This window comes from Balaenoptera acutorostrata, chromosome 8 (genome assembly GCF_949987535.1).
Source record: "Balaenoptera acutorostrata chromosome 8, mBalAcu1.1, whole genome shotgun sequence".
NCBI lineage: Eukaryota > Metazoa > Chordata > Mammalia > Artiodactyla > Balaenopteridae > Balaenoptera > Balaenoptera acutorostrata.
Genome location: NC_080071.1, coordinates 81,704,285 through 81,723,650, shown reverse-complemented (window position 1 = coordinate 81,723,650; position 19,366 = coordinate 81,704,285).

The following is a 19,366-nucleotide window of genomic DNA, read 5'->3' as shown; positions in this document are numbered from 1 at the left end:
TGTATTCAAGGCCAATATTTAATAAAGTTATAAAATGAATACCTTATACTACTGCTTTATCAAATACATTCTTAAATGAAATTGACCTTTTGTATGTATATGGGAGTGTGTATGTTTGTGTGATGGTGAACAAAGTATTAATACATTTTGGTATCCTTGCCTTGATTTGTACCAGTAGTTTTGCCCACAGTTGCTTTTGCACCATCTGTGCAAATATTAACACAGAGGAAAAGGAGAGTAACATCTTACTGTTAAGAAAACAGTTTTGATCTCTAGGAATCTCAGAAAGTGTCTTGTCAACCAGCAGGGGTCCACAGACCACACTCTGAAAACCTCTGCTTCAGGGTATTTTGAGGGTAGGAAGGGATACAGGAAAGTGTTTCTATGAGTCAAAGGTTTTGGCAGAAGGAGGGGAGAGCTTCTCTACTCCAGCCTTGGAAGCCACGAGAATAAAAAGTACACAAGCATCAAAAGACAAGGGAGAGGCTAAGGTGAGTCCTCCTCAAAAGGTTGCTTGAATGTGTGGCCCAATCAAAGATGGAGATTAAAATAAGAGATTGCAAGCCCTAATACCAAGTTAAGGAATCAGAGGACTACATAGATAAAAAAGAAATTATTAGTTAGGATGTCAGTGAGAGAGAGGCCCTGGGTGAATTTTGGAAAAATACAAAACCCCAAAGCTGCTTGTTGTGATGTCTGCATGATGTAAACAGGAGGGGTGGAATACAGTGACATTAATTAGGCTGTCTAAAAGGAGAAAATATTCAAGAAAACCAAACAATAATGTGCTACAATCAAATTCAATAGTTTAGTAATTTTGGAAAAATAGAAACCACAAACCACAAGGGACAAAGCTATAAATAATGCATCTTTAAAACTTCAACAGTAAATAAATCTTGAATAGGATTCAGCGTGTTACTCTTTCTTATTACTGTTCTCCAAAAGACTCTAAATCATCTTTTCTGTAATTCTTTAAACCCAGGTATATTGTGGTTAAATATACATAGAGTCAAATTTACCCCTTTTAAGGTAACATGTATTTTGACAAATATATACACAAATATAATCAAAACTACCGCAATCAAAACATAGAATACTTCCATTGTCTCCAAGAATTTTCTTACACCCATTGGCATTCAATCCTTACTCCCCAACCCCAGTGGAGGCAACCTGTTATTTTATTTCTGTCCCTATACTTTTCATTTTTCTAAAACATCATATAAATGGACTCATACAGGATGAGCCTTTTGTGTCTGGCTTCTTTCCCCTAGTATTATGCTTTTGAGATTTATTCATATTTGTTCATGTAACAGTAGTTCATTGGAGTTTTTTGGTGAGTAATATTCTATTATTTATTCATTCACCAGGTGATGGACAATTAGGTTGTTTCCAGCTTGGGGAATACTGTAAATAAAGTTTATAAAATCACTTTCAGGTATTGGTATAGACATTATTTTAATTTCTCTTAGGTAAAAAATCTAGGACTAAGATTTCTGGGTTACGTGGTAAGTGTATTTTCAACTTTATAAGAAATGGCCAAAACATTTTCCAAAGTGGCTGTACCATTTTGCATTCCAACCAGCAATATATGAGAGTTCCAGTTGCTCTTCATTCCCACCAGCACTTGGTATTTTTTTTTTCATTTTAGTCATTATACTAAATGTGTAGCAGTACTAAATGTGGTTTTGATAGACCTAATGTTGAGCACATCTTCATGAATGGATGTCTGCCATCCATATCTCTTCAGTAATTGTATCTATTCAATTTTTTTGCCCATTATATGCGGAGGAAAGGGTAGAAATGACTTGTAGAGGCTGAAATAGATAGTACTTATGCCCAGAAATACTCTGCTTCTATTCGGCAGTTAGTATGGGATTTGAGTCTCTTTGTTCAGGAATTGAGCTATGTTTGATTTTTAACGTTGTTTTGGTCATCAGTGCATCAGAAACTTCAAATTCCTCCACCTGTGGGTTGCTCTTCCCTTGAATTTCCTGTGGAGTCGGGGCAACAGCTTTCTCGGTATTCTTCCTTCACTCTCAGATTCCAACACTTCCCACGTGTTTGTGTCAAAGATGGGATGCGCCTCTCTCTGCCTCACTGCTCCTCCACCAGCAGTAGATTTCTTCTGCTTTTTTCTCTATGCTAGGCTACTAGTGGAGATGATGGGGGGACGGAGGTACAGCAAAGAATCTTGGTCTTCCTTGTCCAGCCTCAGTCTTGGCCTCAGTCTGAAGGATGAGCCTTTCTCAGCTCTCTCACCTTTGGAGGCAAAACTCTGCTTTGTAACTCTGGGGGATCATGGGCAGAAGAGTTTTCTGCCTGCTCTGAGTCGTAGCAGACCTTGGCTTTGCATCGGTGTAGGGTCTGCAGTGTTTCCCGGCCTTCTCCTAGGGAGCAGTTGGTTTTTGCTTACTTCCTTCCACGAGGAGCAGGGTCTTGTCCCTCCCAGAGCGGCCTAAGCATTTTGTTTCATGTGTGAGAATGGTTCAGAGAAATTACACCTATTCCAAGAGGCATCCAGTCACCACCTGCACACCTGTCCCACCACAGAGGGCGGGGGGTTGTTTTCTGTGATGTCCTTTCCTGCCTCCCCCAATCTTTGTCATAAGAACTCAGTCCAGTGCAAAGTCAAAAAAACTTATTGAAAGAAGACAGGAATAAAATACGCTTAAATGTTAGTAGGTATATTTTTACGGTAGTTATAGATGAATTTTTAAACACTTGGTACTTTCTAAAACTTCTAAAACAAATTCATCATTTATTGTAATGATTATTAATAATCAATAAGAATATGGCATAAAACTTTTTGAAACATTTACTGACTATCTGCTTAATGGAAGGCATGACTGAGCACCAGAGGTTCAAGGGTGAGAAAGTCATGGCCATTGCTTTATTGAGTTCCCATTTTATTAGTGAATAAGACATGGGCTGGAATTTACACAGAATTTTCATGGATGTTATTTCATTTGATCTCCACACTTGCTTCGTGAGACAGGCAGGTCAGGGATCACATTGGTTTTGCATGTAAGCAAACCAAGACATAAAGAAGTGAAATGATTTGTCAGTGTTCTTGTTGTCAGTGCTTCATTTAAAAGAAAAAAAAGTCTCACAACTGTACATTCACAAGCAAAAAAAAAAAAAAAAAAAATAGAATCCAGACACAGACTTTGCATTTTTCATCAAAATTAACTCAAAATAGATCATAGATCTAAAAGTAAAACACAAAACTATAAAAACTCCTAGAAGACAACATAGAAAGTCTAGATGAACTTAGGTATGGTGATGCCTTTTTAGATACAAAACCAAAGACACAATTCATGAATGAAGTAATTGATGATTTGGACTTCATTAAAACTAGAAACTTTTGCCCTGCAAAAGACAGTATCAAGAGAATAATACCATGTTCTTGGAATGGAAGAATCAATATTGTGAAAATGACTATACTACCCAAAGCAACCTACAGATTCAATGTAATCTTATCAAATTACCAATGGCTGTTTTCACAGAATTAGAAAAAATAATTTTACAATTTGGATGGAAACACAGAAGACCACAAATAGCCAAAACAATCTTGAGAAAGAAAAACGAAGCTGGAGGAATCAGGCTCTCTGAATTTAGACTATACTACAAACTACAGTCATCAAAACAGTATGGTACTGGCACCAAAACAGAAATATAGATCAATAGAATAGGATAGAAAGTCCAGAGATAAACGCATGCACCTATGGCCACCTAATCTATGACAAAGGAGGCAAGGATATACAATGGAGAAAATACAGTCTCTTCAATAAGTTGTGCTGGGAAAACTGGACAGCTACATGTCAAAGAATGAAATTAGAATACTCCCTAACACCATATACAAAAATAAATTCAAAATGGATTAAAAACCTAAATGTAAGACTGGATACTATAAAACTCTTAGAGGAAAACATAGGCAGAATGCTCTCTGACATAAATCGCAGCAAGATCTTTTTTGATCCACCTCCTAGAGTAATGAAAATAAAAACAAAAATAAGTGAATGGGACCTAGTGAAACTTAAAAGCTTTTGCACAGCAAAGGAAACCATAAACAAAATGAAAAGACAACCTTCAGAATGGGAGAAAATATTTGCAAATGAAGAAACTGATAACGGATTAATCTCCAAAATATACAACAGCACACATAGCTCAATATCAAAAAAACAAACAACCCAATCAAAAACTGGATGGAAGATCTAAATAGACATTTCTCCAAAGAAGACATACAGATGGTAAAAAGCACATGAAAAGATGCTCAACATCACTAATTATTAGAGAAATGCAAATCAAAACTACAATGAGGTATCACCTCACACCAGTCAACATGGCCATCATCAAAAAATCTACAAACAATAAATGCTGGAGAGGGTGTGGAGAAAAGGAAACCCTCCTACACTGTTGGTGGGAATGTAAACTGGTGCAGCCACTATGGAGAACAATGTGGAGGTTCCTTAAAAACTAAAAATAGAGCTACAGTATGATGCAGCAATCCCACTCCTGGGCATATATCTGGAGAAAACCATAATTGGAAAAGATACATGCACCCCAGTGTTCATTGCAGCACTATTTACAATAGCCAGGACATGGAAACAACCTAAAAGTCCATCAACAGAGAAATGGATAAAGAAAATGTGGTACATATATATATAATGGAATATTACTCAGCCATAAAAAAGAACTAAATAATGCCATTTGCAGCAATGCGGATGGACCTAGAGACTGTCATAGTGAGTGAAGTATGTTACACAGAGAAAGACAAATATCATATGATATCACTTATATGTGGAATCTAAAAAAATGGTACAAATGAACTCATCTACAAAACAGAAATAAAGTTATAGACGTAGAAAATAAACTTATGGTTACTGGGGGTAAGGGGGGAAGGATAAATTGGAAGACTGCTATTGACATATACACACTACTATATATAAAATAGATAACTAATAAAGATCTACTGTATACCACAGGGAACTCTACTCAATACTCTGTAATGGCCTATATGGGAAAAGAATCTAAAAAAGAATGTATATATGTGTGTGTATATATATATATATATATATATATATATATATATATATATATCCATTCTTTTTTAGATTATATATATATATATATATATATATATATATATAACAGATTCACTTTTCTGTGCACCTGAAACTAACACAACATTATAACTCAACTATACTCCAATAAAAAATTTTTTTAAAAAAGAGAGTAAGACAAGCCACAGCCAGAAAAGTGTTTGCAAAAGACATATCTGATAAAGGACTGTGCCACTGCATTCAGCAGCAGAGCCAGAACTAGAACACTGATCTCTCTCCCAATCTGGTTTTCTTTAAACTGTTTGTGTCCACCTCCTTTATGAATGTTTAAGGTTTAATGTGTTTTTAATTATGCCTTTTCAAATTGGAAGCTGGAAGGTCAGAAGGGTTTGAGAGTGCCACTGCAACTCTCACATTAACATCCCTTTTTAATTAATTGATTTTGGAAACAATTCGTCTACATGTATTCAAATGAATTCATTGCAAAATCATCAACCAGTATCATCCCATTGAAGATACTGTACAATCTTTACTCTCCTTTACTGACATAATCCCACAGAGATTTTATTAAAAGTTTCATAATCATCATATGTAATGAGATTTTTTTTTATTCATGTATTTTCTCTATCAGCTCTTGTATCGAAAGGAATGCCTTCATTTGAAAGTAATTTTGCATACTCTTTAAAGGTTTGATGTGTTTAGCCTGGTCACTAACAATCTTTGGTCAGTTTTGGTAAAGGGATCAAGGACCTACCCTAACATGAAGGCTATAAACATTCTCACCTGATAACTAAAGACTGAATTTAAACACTGATTTGAGTCCAATGGTGAATGTTTGAACTAAAGATAAACTTCTTCTTTCCTTGAGAAAAATAAATTCTGATAGGATGTACTATTACAACTGACAAAAAATCTTTACAAAAAACTGCTATAAAAAGTTGTACAAAACAGAAGGCAAAGGCACTTATATGTCTTTAAGACTGATTATAAGGTCTTTGTACAACAAAGGAGAAGATGAACTTGTCATAATTTGCTATAGAAATCCAAGCGATGAAAATATCCATTACCTCTCTTAAATTACTAGTAACTCTTTCATCCAAAGAATTCAAAACTACTCTTGCCATCACACCCAGTGATCTGAAGAGTATAAAAATTTCAGTAGCTGAGTAGGATACAGTGCAAATCACTTCATCATTACTAACCTATTATGCAAAGAAATATGGCTCACTATTAGTGCAGGGTTTTGTTGGTTTCTTGAGAATTATGAAAACATGCTCATCGTCCTGAGCCCCTGGGCAGTTTTCTGTGTTGCAGTACCCTGAGCCACTAACTTCTCTTGCTTTTTCTTCCACAGTTGATACCATTTGTAATAGAAATTCACAGGCATTTGGGACTAAGACATAAATACAGCAAAATACAAAACTGACCAACAGAAAATTGACTCAAAATCTAGACAAAAACTGAACCCAAACCAATATTGGTAGGAGTAAAAATATATTAATTGCCATTTCTGATGGTAATTGTATGGCCATTTCTAAGAATAATCTCAGTTTTTGTTGGACAAAAGGACAGTAATATGTGGATCTTTTCCATCTACAGGATAAAAAACAAAATCCAGACAGGACATAAATACTGGCTAATTTATTAATGTTTCTTTTTATTTACATCCAGATTCCTTTTATTCTGTCCTAAATTCTTTCAAAGTGGTTGCATGCACAATCTCACCATGAAAGAAAGAAAAGAAAGAAAGAATGAAAGAAAGGAAGGAAAGAAAGAAAGAAAGAAAGAAAGGAAGGAAGGAAGGAAGGAAGGAAGGAAGGAAGAAAAAAAAGAAAGAAAGAAAAAAAGAAAGAAAGAAAGAAGGAAAGAAGGAAGGAAAGAAGGAAGGGAGGAAGGAAGAGGGAGGGAGGGAGGGAAGGAATAAAATCTGGTTGTTTTTATTGGTTTATTTTTCCTGTTTTTTCATTTTATTATAATATGTGGATCCATTTCCTGTGTTGCCTGTTGCCCTTCTCTATTTTGTGCTGGCATTTAGTATTGAACCCTGTAATATTAGTATATCTTTTTCTTTAGTTATTCAACTCTCTGAGCAAGTGGATCTGTGTGAGCCTGAGAAAAAAACTGAAAGAAAGGGCTTAGTGAGTTTTTAATTCCATCTACCCAAACATTTCACAAGCCCAACAGGGTCTGCTTTCATATGTAAAGAAGTTTCTCCATAAGGAAGTTTCATACCTCTGAATACATAACAAATCCCCCCAAATGGAAAATCTAATTAAAATATTATCAACAGTAAGATTTTCCCCAAATGTCTTAAACAGAGAATTTTACAATAGAAAGCTAATTCAAGATGGGGGACAAGAAAAAAATGTCTTCAGAACAGCTGGATTACTTCAAGGGTTAGGAAAACAAGCCAGTCTGTGCCTCTAGTTATTTTTTAATCTTCTCTATGCAGCTAAGGGAGTGGCTTAGGATGCCATGCTTTTAACTTGCCTTGGTTCTGTTGACATATGCATAGGGTGAGCAACAATGTGTGAAGGAGAAATGTAGGGTTTTTTAATCTTCTTCAAATGAGAAATAACTAACACACTAGTTCTTTAAAATTCTTTCTTGATACAGCTTTCATCTTTTCTTCTCTCAGCAAAATGACATCAGGTGGCTTTGTGAGACAAAGTCCTGAGCAACGTGTGCATTGTAACTGAATCCAATTTGTATAAAATAACACTTAGTTCCCTTTTCCTAAAACTCTGATAATTCCTGATTTAAGGCACATTGTCACCTTTAATTTACATGTTGAAGTTTACTCATGCAGTGGACTTCTGAATTTTAATTCTCTCTGCTTTTCAAATTTTAGCAAGCATCAGAATCACTTGGAGGGTTGTCTAAAACCCAGATCTCTGGGATCCATCCACAAAGAGTTGGAATCTGTGTGTCAGGGTTGGCACTCAATCAGTTGCATTTCTTTTTTTTTTTAATTATTTTTATTGGAGTATAGTTGATTTACAATGTTGTGTTAGTTTCTGCTGTACAGTAAAGTGAATCAGTTATAAATATACGTAAATATGCATATATCCACTCTTCTTTAGATTCTTTTCTCATATAGGTCATTACAGAGTATTGTGTAGATTTCCCTGTGCTATACGGTAGGTCCTTATTAGTTACCTATTTTATATATAGTAGTGTGTATCTGTCAATCCCAATCTCCCAATTTATCTCCCCGTCCTTTCCCCCTCGGTAACCCTAAGTTTGTTTTCTACATCTGTGACTCTATTTCGTTTTGTAAATAAGTTCATTTGTACCATTTTTTTAGATTCCACATATAAGTGATATTGTATGATACTTGTCTTTCTCTGTCTGACTTACTTCACTCAGCATGACAATCTCTAGGTCCATTCATGTTGCTGCAAATGCATTATTTCGTTCTTTTTCATGGTTGAGTAACAGTCCATTATATATATGTACCACATCTTCTTTATCCATTCGTTTGTTGATGGACATTTAGGTTGCTTCCATGTCCTGGCTATTGTAAATAATGTTGCAATGAACATTGGGGTACATGTATCTTTTTGAATTATGGTTTACTCCAGATATATGACCAGGAGTGGAATTGCTGGATCATATGGCATTTCTAACAAGTAATGTTAGATACCAACTGAGGCCAAAGCTTCATGCCCAAAGACTGTGCTCTAAGTATCAAGGCCCTGCAGCCATCATAAGATTCAAGTCCACATCATCTGAAGAAAATCTTCAATTTTCTAGTAGAGACACTGAGTCTTACTATATCCCAAGTATAACTTTAGTATATTAACAGTTATTTCCCATTTCATTGAAAAGAAATGCAAGCATGCATTTAAATATGCTTTATATAAAAATTAAATAGATAAAAACAGAACAAAAACTACTCATCCCTTATCTACTCAAGTACAAATTTGCATAGAGCTTTTCTGAAATACTAGCCTGATTTACACTTTGTATGTATATTGAGATATAGGTTTTCACACATAAACACACACAAACTAACTCCACTTTTAGGAAAACTGGATAAACTTGCTCCATTGTCAACATACATGTTTAAAAAAACCCAGCAATTTAGGAGTCTTCATTGATGTTGACTAATAAAATACAAAAAATTAGCTGTATTCATAATTTTACAACTCATAGCTTCAGATATTTGCTCTAGGCTTTGCCATGTCTCACAGAAAATACTGTGCTTTTTTCTTTCAATTCAAAAATCTTTACAAAGAACTTACTATGTGATAGATTCTCTTTAGGCTTTATGGAGATTGCAAACCCTGACAGTCAGAGAGGTTGCCAACCCTTTCAGGACAGTATAGAATCTATTCCCTTAACTAGGTCACAAAGCAGAGAAAAGTACAGAAAGCATGACATGGGACTTTAAAGAAGAAATATTATTTCCACCTGGAAAAATAATTAAAGGACCATACTGGAGCACTTGGAACAGAACCTGGAACACAGGAGATATTCATCAAGCCACTGTTGAATGGAAATACCATATGGCTTAGGTTTTTAAGGACAAATGTAGGATCTGATCACAAAGAGGTGGAGGCTTTAACATTCCAAAAGTAGGTAACAGAATGATGGAAGAAGGCAACTAAAGCACAAGATTGTATGGAAGAGTTAACCTAGTTTTATGGCAGTGGAAGGTGAATGAACTAAAGGTAAAGCTGGAAATTAGTTGATATTAGATTGAGGAGGGATTTGGGTTCTACACTAAGGATATTAGTCTTTATCTGATAGAAAATTGGGAACTCTTGACTGTTGTGAATCAGAGCAATTTTTATAAAGATTAGTCTAGCAGCATACACAGGATGCTTTAGCACGTAGAAAGAATAGAATCTGGGGACCAATTAAGAGGCTGCGATAATAGTAGAGTTCGTGTTAGGGTAGACCATGTGGATAGAAAGGGATGAATTTGACTAATGCTACATGTGTAGAATTCATGCTACACAAACTGGCATTTATGTGTGACAAAAGAATGACCCAATAATAACTACAAGGCTTCAAGCCTCTGTGACCAAGAGTTTTGAGTCTGGTCTGATGATGATGAGTTCATTTGGGGACATAAATAGTTTGAAGAATAGTTTAGTAGTCATATTTATTTTCTATTTTTCTCATGAATGGGAAACTCTCTTATAATGCTTTTTTCCCCTTTCTCTGCCCTAAATTAGATTTCAAAAATACGTATTCATAACCTGCAGCCTTTTTTGACCAAGAAAAACAATTGCTAGAATGAAAAGCAATTGTACTCATTAATGTTCAAATTTGCTGGCTTTAAAATTGCTAAAATGAAATTTCTGGCAAGCCGGTGCATTTTCAGAAATAAAGAAGTGCACTCTTCTCCATGCCAACACTATGGTGAGTTGCAGTGGCAGGTTAGTCCAATTGCAGCTCTGACAATCTGTTCACGGTGGAACTCTCCAGAATCAACCGAGTGGAATCATTCATATGGTGCTTGTCACTGAACATGAGAATGACAGAAGTCAGCGCATTGGCAAAGCCATCATCCATTCATCTTCCTTCTAGGAAAGTATCCTATACCATTTTTATCTTGATTCATTTTTTCTAGCTTATTATTCAAATGAAGGACACAGCTCAAGTACATCTAAAAGGAATAGACACATTTCTTTGATCCATACTTGATTTTGATTTTGAGAGATTAAATGGCATGGCCTAGGATTTCTTAAGGGTTGATAACTTGCTTGGGATTAGATTTGTGTGTTCTCTGGCCAAAGCTAAATAAAAATATTAATTTGTGGACTCTCAGAGGCAATTTTTAAGACCAGAATTTCTATTATTAATGTCACACAAGAAAATTTTATTAGAATATATTGTTTCCTTGCATTGAAGAAAGACACTTTACATAATAATGATAAGCTTCTTGAATATTCTGTGCATCTCCAAAGAAGGAGCCATCTTACACCTTCACCTCTAGGGTAGGAGTGATACCAAGAGAAAGAAGAGGACAAGGTGAGTTTGAAAACACTTTCAATATAATGAAATTGTCACCGATTCTACCTTTTGTCTATGGATCATAAAGTGCTGTACATAACAGTATTCTTCCTCAGCCCTCACTGAGGTAGGAATGTATTACCTGTATTTTACAGTTGGATAAACAGAAGCTTCATCAAGTTTAAAATTGCACAGTAGGAGAGCTGGGAAAAAAGCCCAGAAGATCAGATTCCCAGTTAGTGGCCAGAATCATTAGTGTTGCTCTAGATACATTCTTCTCCTTGGCTTGGCAGTGAACTGTGACCCTAGAAAACGGGGAGAGAGAAGGAAGAGGGGAGAAGGGAAAGAGGGAGGAGGGATGGCTATGGACCCACTTTATTTTTGTACAAGTGCTCAGTGTGGAAAAAATAGGCATAAATGAATTTGTCAATGCCCACGGACTGTATGAACACCAGCCTCACACCTGCATACATACATACACAAACACACATTCACACACACACATACATACACACACATGCACACTCTAGTTTTTTTTTTAAAATAGAGACAACACAGCACAGTATAATGGATCATGTCTGCTTATGTTTATTGTCTTATTCTGACACTTCAAGTGGTATGATCTTGGAGAAATTAGTCAAACTCTTTGGGCCTTGGTTTACTTATCTGTAAAATCCAGATGGTAATTCCTACATTATGGTTGTGCTGATTAAATACAACTCTTCTTGTGTAAAGGATATGAGCCTTACCACTGACCAGTCCTACCCAAGCACATATGCCCAGGATTTTCCTGATCCTACCACAACTGCCTTTCTAGATTTCAGAGACCCTGCCCTTCATTTTAGGACCATAGTTAAGACTTTAAAAATGGGCACATTTTTGCTAAAGAGTTTGGATGGGAAGTTTAGAAAAGTCCAGGTCACAACTGGGAATCACTTCTGCTGGAATATCCACAGGAGATACTTAGAGAGCTGTGGATGGAAGGATTTATCAGATGGCAATGAGGAAAACAAATGTGACATAGACAAGATGAAGAGCTTCCCTGAACCCTAACGGGATGTTCCAACCCCTGAGATCCAGCGATGTGGCCCTGCCGGGGTAGAGAAGAGCTCAACAGGAAGCCAGTGCTGACCAGGACCTCCTTCTGTGGGTCCCTCAGATTCTAGCTCATTGACCTCCACCAAGGTCAAACCCTTTCCTGCCCTTCCCACCATCTCTGGCCCCAGTCCAGTTAATTCCCCTCTTGTCTTTCTGACAGTGGGCTAGGCTGGGCCTTCTTATATTCTCTTTCTAATCTGTGGTGACATAAACTCAATGCCTTGCTTCCTTTGGGGTTATCCCAAAAGCTTTTCCTTCCCTTAAAAAAAGTAAGCTTATTTCAAATGGAAAACCTTGGCTTTCAGGGTGTTGTTCCTGTTAAGACACCTAAGAGCCTGTTTTGAATGTTTTAACACTCAAATACAGTTTCTTCCCTCACTTTTCCCTTTTGTGATGATTCTAAGATGCCTTAAGGCAAAATGGATGCCACTGACCCAACTACGAGAAATGCTGAAAAGCAAAGTGCAAAGATTAATATTTCAGAGCATTATTTTGCTTCATACGTGAAGCACTTAATGCAATGTCACATATTAAAAATTTAATAAAAAACCTGTTCTTATTCTTCTTAGATGTGTTGCAGCCTAATGTGAGTCTGATAAAGCTTTTTGCATATCTTTATGGTTCCTTACATCATCTATACACATTTGATTGTCTACTAAGGATGGCCCCATGTGCCAGATACTTTGCTTGTTGCTGGGGAATATTAAGATATGTGCTATGGCCCCATCTTTCAAGGAGATCAGCATTTAGGGGCAAAGGCAATCAGATTAATAGGTTGCTTAAAAGAACATACTAGAGAGAGATAATAAGATATTTTAGGGAGTCCAGGAGAGGAAGTGATGATGAAAGATGGAAGATGTCAGATTTGTCAGAGAAGGTAATGTTCGAGCACGGCTTTGGGGGAGATATGTTTTCCAATCATACTAAGTGAAGTAAGTCAGACAGAGAAAGACAAACATCATATGATATCACTTATCTGTGAACTCTAAAAAAATGATACAAACGAACATATTTACCAAACAGAAACAGGCTCACAGACTTAGAAAACAAATTTATGATTACCAAAGGGGAAAGTGGAGGAGGGATAAATTAGGAGTTTGGGATTAACATATATACCCTACTATATACAAAATGGATAATCAACAAGGAAGTACTATATAGCACAGGGATCTCTACTCAGTATTCTGTAATAACCTCTATGGGAAAAGAATCTGAAAAATGAATAGATATGTGTATATAACTGAATCAGTGGGCTGTATACCTGAAACTAACACAACATTATAAACCAATTTTGCTCCAATATAAAGTAAAATTTAAAAAAACACTGATAAGAATGTAACTTCAGGCAGAGGGGTCAGCATGGGCAAACATAGGGAGGTTTTAAAGTCATAAGCTACAAGTTCAGTTAGAAATTTAAGAGAAGGATTGGCAGGGAATCGTGGGAGCCAAGAAATTGAGAGAACTTGGGTCCAGACTGCGAAAGCCCTGACACGCAGGAAGGGGTGGTGGGTAACTTTATCCCGTGGGCAAGTGGGAACCAATACAAATGATGCTTTCAGGTGCTTTCACTAAGCAACTGCTGAAACCCTCCCTCCTGACAAATATTTCACCAAAAAATATCAATGTCAAGCCCTCATCATTTTTCCCAGTGTTCAAAGTAAATGTTAATACAGATCACAAGAGTCATATTAAAAATGGGGTTTTTTCGAATTAAGTGTTTAAAAAAATCATTGCTGATAAAGGTTAAAAAATTATATTTTATAAAAGTGCCATTAGTGGATAATTCAGCTGATGTGAACATTGGCACGTTAAACCAACAGCTTTGAACTTCTCATCAGTAGAAAAAAATGACATACGAGTGACTGCCTTCCCCAGGATGAATCACAGTAAGTACAAGTCAGACTTGATAACTTTCAGTCCCAGGTTAGAAGGGCCTCAGGCACATCAGTTAGGAGATTTTCAGGACTGTAGGTGGCTCTTTCTGTGTCTTCATGTCTTTCTGATGCCTGGCCCAGAACCTGTGTCCCAGTTGTCAGCACAATTAGCCAACGGACAACAACGAATCATGAGGCTGATTCTGTTGGTTTTATGATACCTCTGCTTCCAAATAGCTGTCAGAAATGGGATTCTTCCACTCTGAAAACACACAAAAAGGCAGAAGGTAGGAAGGCATGAGAGTTGAATAATATTGTCAGCCCTGGGCTAATGAGTGAGGATTACACACACAGGCTCTGCTAGTCTGCCGTGCCTTTTTGTTGAGGAAACCCTTCCAAAACACAAAATAAAATAAAATCCCTATTCACGTGCATGACTATATTAATTCTTGAAAACTGGCAGAATTCCATTTGGCTAATCCAGTTGGAATTATACACGTTTCTTATAGCGGGTGTGAAAACACTGTTAAGAGAATTCTGTGTTAGCCATTAATATAGGTGCAATGTGATTATTATTTTTTCCTTTTTATTGTTGCCTTTGGCCATGTATGAACACAACCAGATTAACTAGTAATAATGTTCGAGTCATTGAAAAATCAATATAATCTCTTAGACCAGCAAGCACAACTTTTTCTCACTTGATTGCTGAGCACGGTCCCTGCAGTGAAGGCGTCCCATATCCGCTGGAACTCGCATCTACATGCCCGAAGACTGCTTACTGCAAATGCCCTTGACTGCTTACTGCAAATGCCCTTGACTGCTTACTGCAAATGCCCTTGACTGCTTGAAGACGTTGTTTCTGACCAAGGGAGTACAATCACCTAGTATACAGAACAGATTTCTATTACAAATTATAGATCCAGATTCAGGTAAGGATGTGAGATAAAAATATAGACCAATGCTTAGGTGTAGATATAGATATAAAATGATATAAGATAGATGGTATGAGGGACTTCCGTGGTGGTCCAGTGGGTAAGACTCACCGCTCCCAATGCAGGGGGCCCGGGTTCCATCCCTGCTCGGGGAACTAGATCCCGCATGCATGACGCAACTAAGAGTTCCCATGCCACAACTAAGAGTCCACATGCCACACTAAGAGAAATCCGCATGCTGCAACTAAAAGATCCCGCATGCCGCACCTAAAGATCCCAAATGCCGCAACTAAGACCTGGTGCAGCCAAAATGAATAAATAAAAATAAATAATATAAATAAAATAGATATTAAGATAGATGGTATGAGAAAAATGATATCAGAGATACAAGTAACGAGATATAGAATGATATTAAAGATGAGATATTAAATATGATGATATTAAATATAGATATAGGTTTATTGTTGTTGTTGTATTTTACCCAAAATGTCTGTGGGGTGGCGTAGGTGGGGCTCACTGCACCAGCTGAGTATGTCATGTTATAAGAGATGCCTGCCATTTTTATACCATATTTATTTTCCTCTTTCACCCCCACTATAACAAGAGAACTTTGTTATGCTTTAGTTGTTCATTTTAAAGTTATTGATTCATACTTTCCAACTAAGCATTGTTTCTGAAGAATTTAGTTTTTATTGCTACCAGATCTTAAAATCAAGCATTGAACTTCTCCTAAAGGAGTGAATGAGGTGGCATATTATATCTGAAGGACTTAGACCATGTCTGGCACAAGGTGAGAGATAGATGGGCACGTGTTATGCTGATATTGTGGTGGTTGTTATTGTGGGAATGGAAGGTGGGGTAGAGGAAACATTTCTTCAAGTCACAGATAACATACTTAATTACTGTAGTTATGTTTCATATGTGATATTTAGTTCTAATTCTGCCTGGAGTGCTGTGTTAAGAGGAATCTGAGTATGCACTAAGCTCAGTGAAAAGAACACCATTCTTGGACAAAAAAATACCCTGGTGAAGATGACAAAGAACTTTGCCTTCAGACAATTACTTGGTAGTAACAGGGATTTGAACCCGTGGAGTCAGACTCCACAGCCCCAGATTTTAACGGCCATATGGTTCCCCTGGATTTGCAGAGAGAAATGGGCCCTGAGAGATCAGATTCCCCTGCAATGAGATTCTGTATTTCTTGGATGCCAAGATAATCTCTTTGGGTAACGAACCACCATCAAATCAGTACTTCATACTGGAAAGAAACTGCAGGTAACAGCTGCATCATTGTCAGATTTCTCTGAAATCTCCATCCTTTTTTTTATTGTATAGTTTATAAAACTTGAAATACACTAATTTAGCCTAAGATAAGGCAGAAGTGTTGCCTATTACATAGAATTTAAACCTGGTTTATTTGCCGTCTTTTTTTTTTTTTGGTTACCTCTTTCTTCCAGTAACAGGAGTAGAAGGATATCCAGACTAAGTATCTCAGGGAATTATTTTAATTTACTTCACCAAAAATGCTACAGTACTGAATATTCCCCAATTGAAAGTAATTAAAGTGGTAAACCTCAGTTTTAAAAATGCCCAGAGACTCAATTGACCCTAGAAAAAGATATATTTACGCTCAAGTGAGAATTTCACCAGCATGCCCTTTCTTATTTTTTTTTCTGTTACATTTATAACTTATACATACATGACCTTATTATTAAACATTCTAGTTCTTCAAAGCAATAAATAAATATTCTAGCTTCTGGTGGTATGCATTCAGTCAAATGTAAATATGGTTAAGCACTGAATGGATGGATTTATGTAGAAGAATAAAAATAAAAACTAAAATACCTTACAAATAGCAATAGAAGTTGGAGTCATAATCATAAATAAAACATACAGGAAAAAAGAAACAGAAAGGATGTGAAATGCTATTAGATAAGCCAAGGATACATATGAGTCTGGGAATGAAATTGTATTAAAAATACTGGCACATGAAACATTAGGGGTTAACTAGATATTGAAGGAGAATATTCATAAGAACTTGAAGTACAACAAAGTCAAAAAATATTCCTCTTAATGGAGATTAAAAACAGATTTAACATTAATTTCCTAAAGCAATTTTGAAGTTTCCCGTCTGGCTACACTTAAGTGCAGCTGTGTCCCAGGTTGAAATCTATGATAAACTCATCTATCCATCTCTGCTCCCACCTCAAAATCTGGATGGAAATTATGTACTTGGTACCAGGAAATTAGAGCCATATCTTCACTCCACCCTAGCATGAGTATTCATTTAAGATCAGAAGCTAGACAGCCCTAATGCAATTTGCACTCAGCTCCTTCCCAGCCCCAATATCCCTGACTATTGAATTCACTTGTTTTATTATTTGGGTGCATTCCTGTATGTATGTTTTCTCCACTATTTTTTCTTTGAGGGCAAGAGGGCATCTTCATTCACCATTATATCTCGTACATTTCCTTACAATAATATTAACTGCTAATTACAAAATATCTACTATGTGGTGTCCACCCTCTTTGCATGTGTTATTTCAAGCTCTTCCATCTCTGCAAGTATTTTATCCCCATGGTTATCAATGGTATTAATTAAAACACCCTGATAAAACAAACTTTCAAGATGACCTCATATAGTATGAGGCATTTCCAAGTGGCCTTTCTTGAATGAAGACCATTCTGTCTCCTCAAAGAACTGTTTTAAAATGTGTGCAGCTGACTCTTATGATAACTATAGCATGCTCTTGGTATTTAATAGGTGGGAAACGAAGATGCTAAATGCCTAGGAGTGCCAGACACAGCCTCCCTCAGTAAAGAATAATCTTACCCAAAATGTCAACTGGGCTTCATGGAAAATCATTGGCAGGCGGTCGTTTGTTCATTTCTCTTGAATGACTCTCTCTCCTTTTATGTAGTGAAACATCTTAAAAGAATTGCATCCAGCTTCATTTAAACTTCACAGAATAGTGCCACTCTAACAAAGCAAAACAAAACAAAAAAGCATTTAGGAGAAATAAAGGAAATGGAGAGAGATTAGTTTCATCTGGAGTTTGGCTTCCTGTCTTCAGCACATCTTCACAGTGAGATTATTTCCAATCACTTAATACAAGTGGCTTTTCTCCCCATCAACTCTGTTAGTTAACTGATAATGCAAAAGATGTGAAATGTAATATGACTTCCCCTTGACACTTCTCACACTGCAAGCAAATTAAGAGTTCTCTTTACATCATTGTTTACTACAGGAATAATAAGCCTAGGTGTTCAAAATACATTTTTATGTACTTTATGGAATAAATCATTTGCAAGTGATATTACGCCCAGATCTGTCTCCTCTGACAACTGAGTTGTTTGCAGTGCTGCCGAATGGAAATGACACTAAAAGCATGCGGTGATTTAAGAGGTTGGTTGACTTATACTAGCAATGGCAGAATTGATGGGGGATGGGAGAGGGGTGAAAGAGAGTTCAGAATATCTGTATGTTTCCATTGCCCTGTGAAGATTAGGCAGAAAGGATTTCAAAATAAACTTTTGGGGGCTTCCCTGGTGGCGCAGTGGTTGAGAATCTGCCTGCCAATGCAGGGGACACGGGTTCGAGCCCTGGTCTGGGAGGATCCCACATGCCGCGGAGCAACTAGGCCCGTGAGCCACAACTACTGAGCCCGCGCGTCTGGAGCTTGTGCTCCGCAACAAGAGAGACCGCGACAGTGAGAGGCCCACGCACCGCGATGAAGAGTGGCCCCCACTTGCCACAACTTGAGAAAGCCCACGCACAGAAACGAAGACCCAACACAGCCAAAAATAAATAAATAAATAATTTAAAAAAATAGGATTATTTAAAAAAAAAAAAAAAAAACTTTTGTGCATCTACTTATCCTTGGCTTTATAATGAACTTAATACACATTTAATCCATGGGTTTTAGCCTTATCTTACCATAGAAAACCCTTTTTTTGTGTGTGTGTGCCTATTTTGACATCAGCAAAATGCCATGGGCTGCAGCGGATACGTGATGGTGAGATAGTAAACAGTGCAATGGATAACAGAAATCCCCCTAGAGGTAGACCAGCTTGGAGAAACAGAAGGTGGTTGGGAAAGGAAACTTGTGTCCCAAATTAGTGTTAAGTTGCCAACAGAGGCCTGTGCTCTATCACACCCTCTGCTGGTGGAGGGAAGAAACAGCAACGGATCTTGGTCCAGGCCTCACTGTGATTAATAGCAAGTTACTGCTTAGAGCATTTGGTACCCACCGGCTCAGGCGAAAGACCAGCCTTGGACAAAATGGTGTTAGAATGAGTCCTCAGTGTCCTTCTCTCATCTTCTCTGTCACATTTCCCCTGATCTTCACCCTTTCTCCAGTAGAATTTCTAGTTTAAGGAGAAAATCAATTAGAAAGCTTATTGCAGATCTTTGCTTCCTTTCTTCCATACT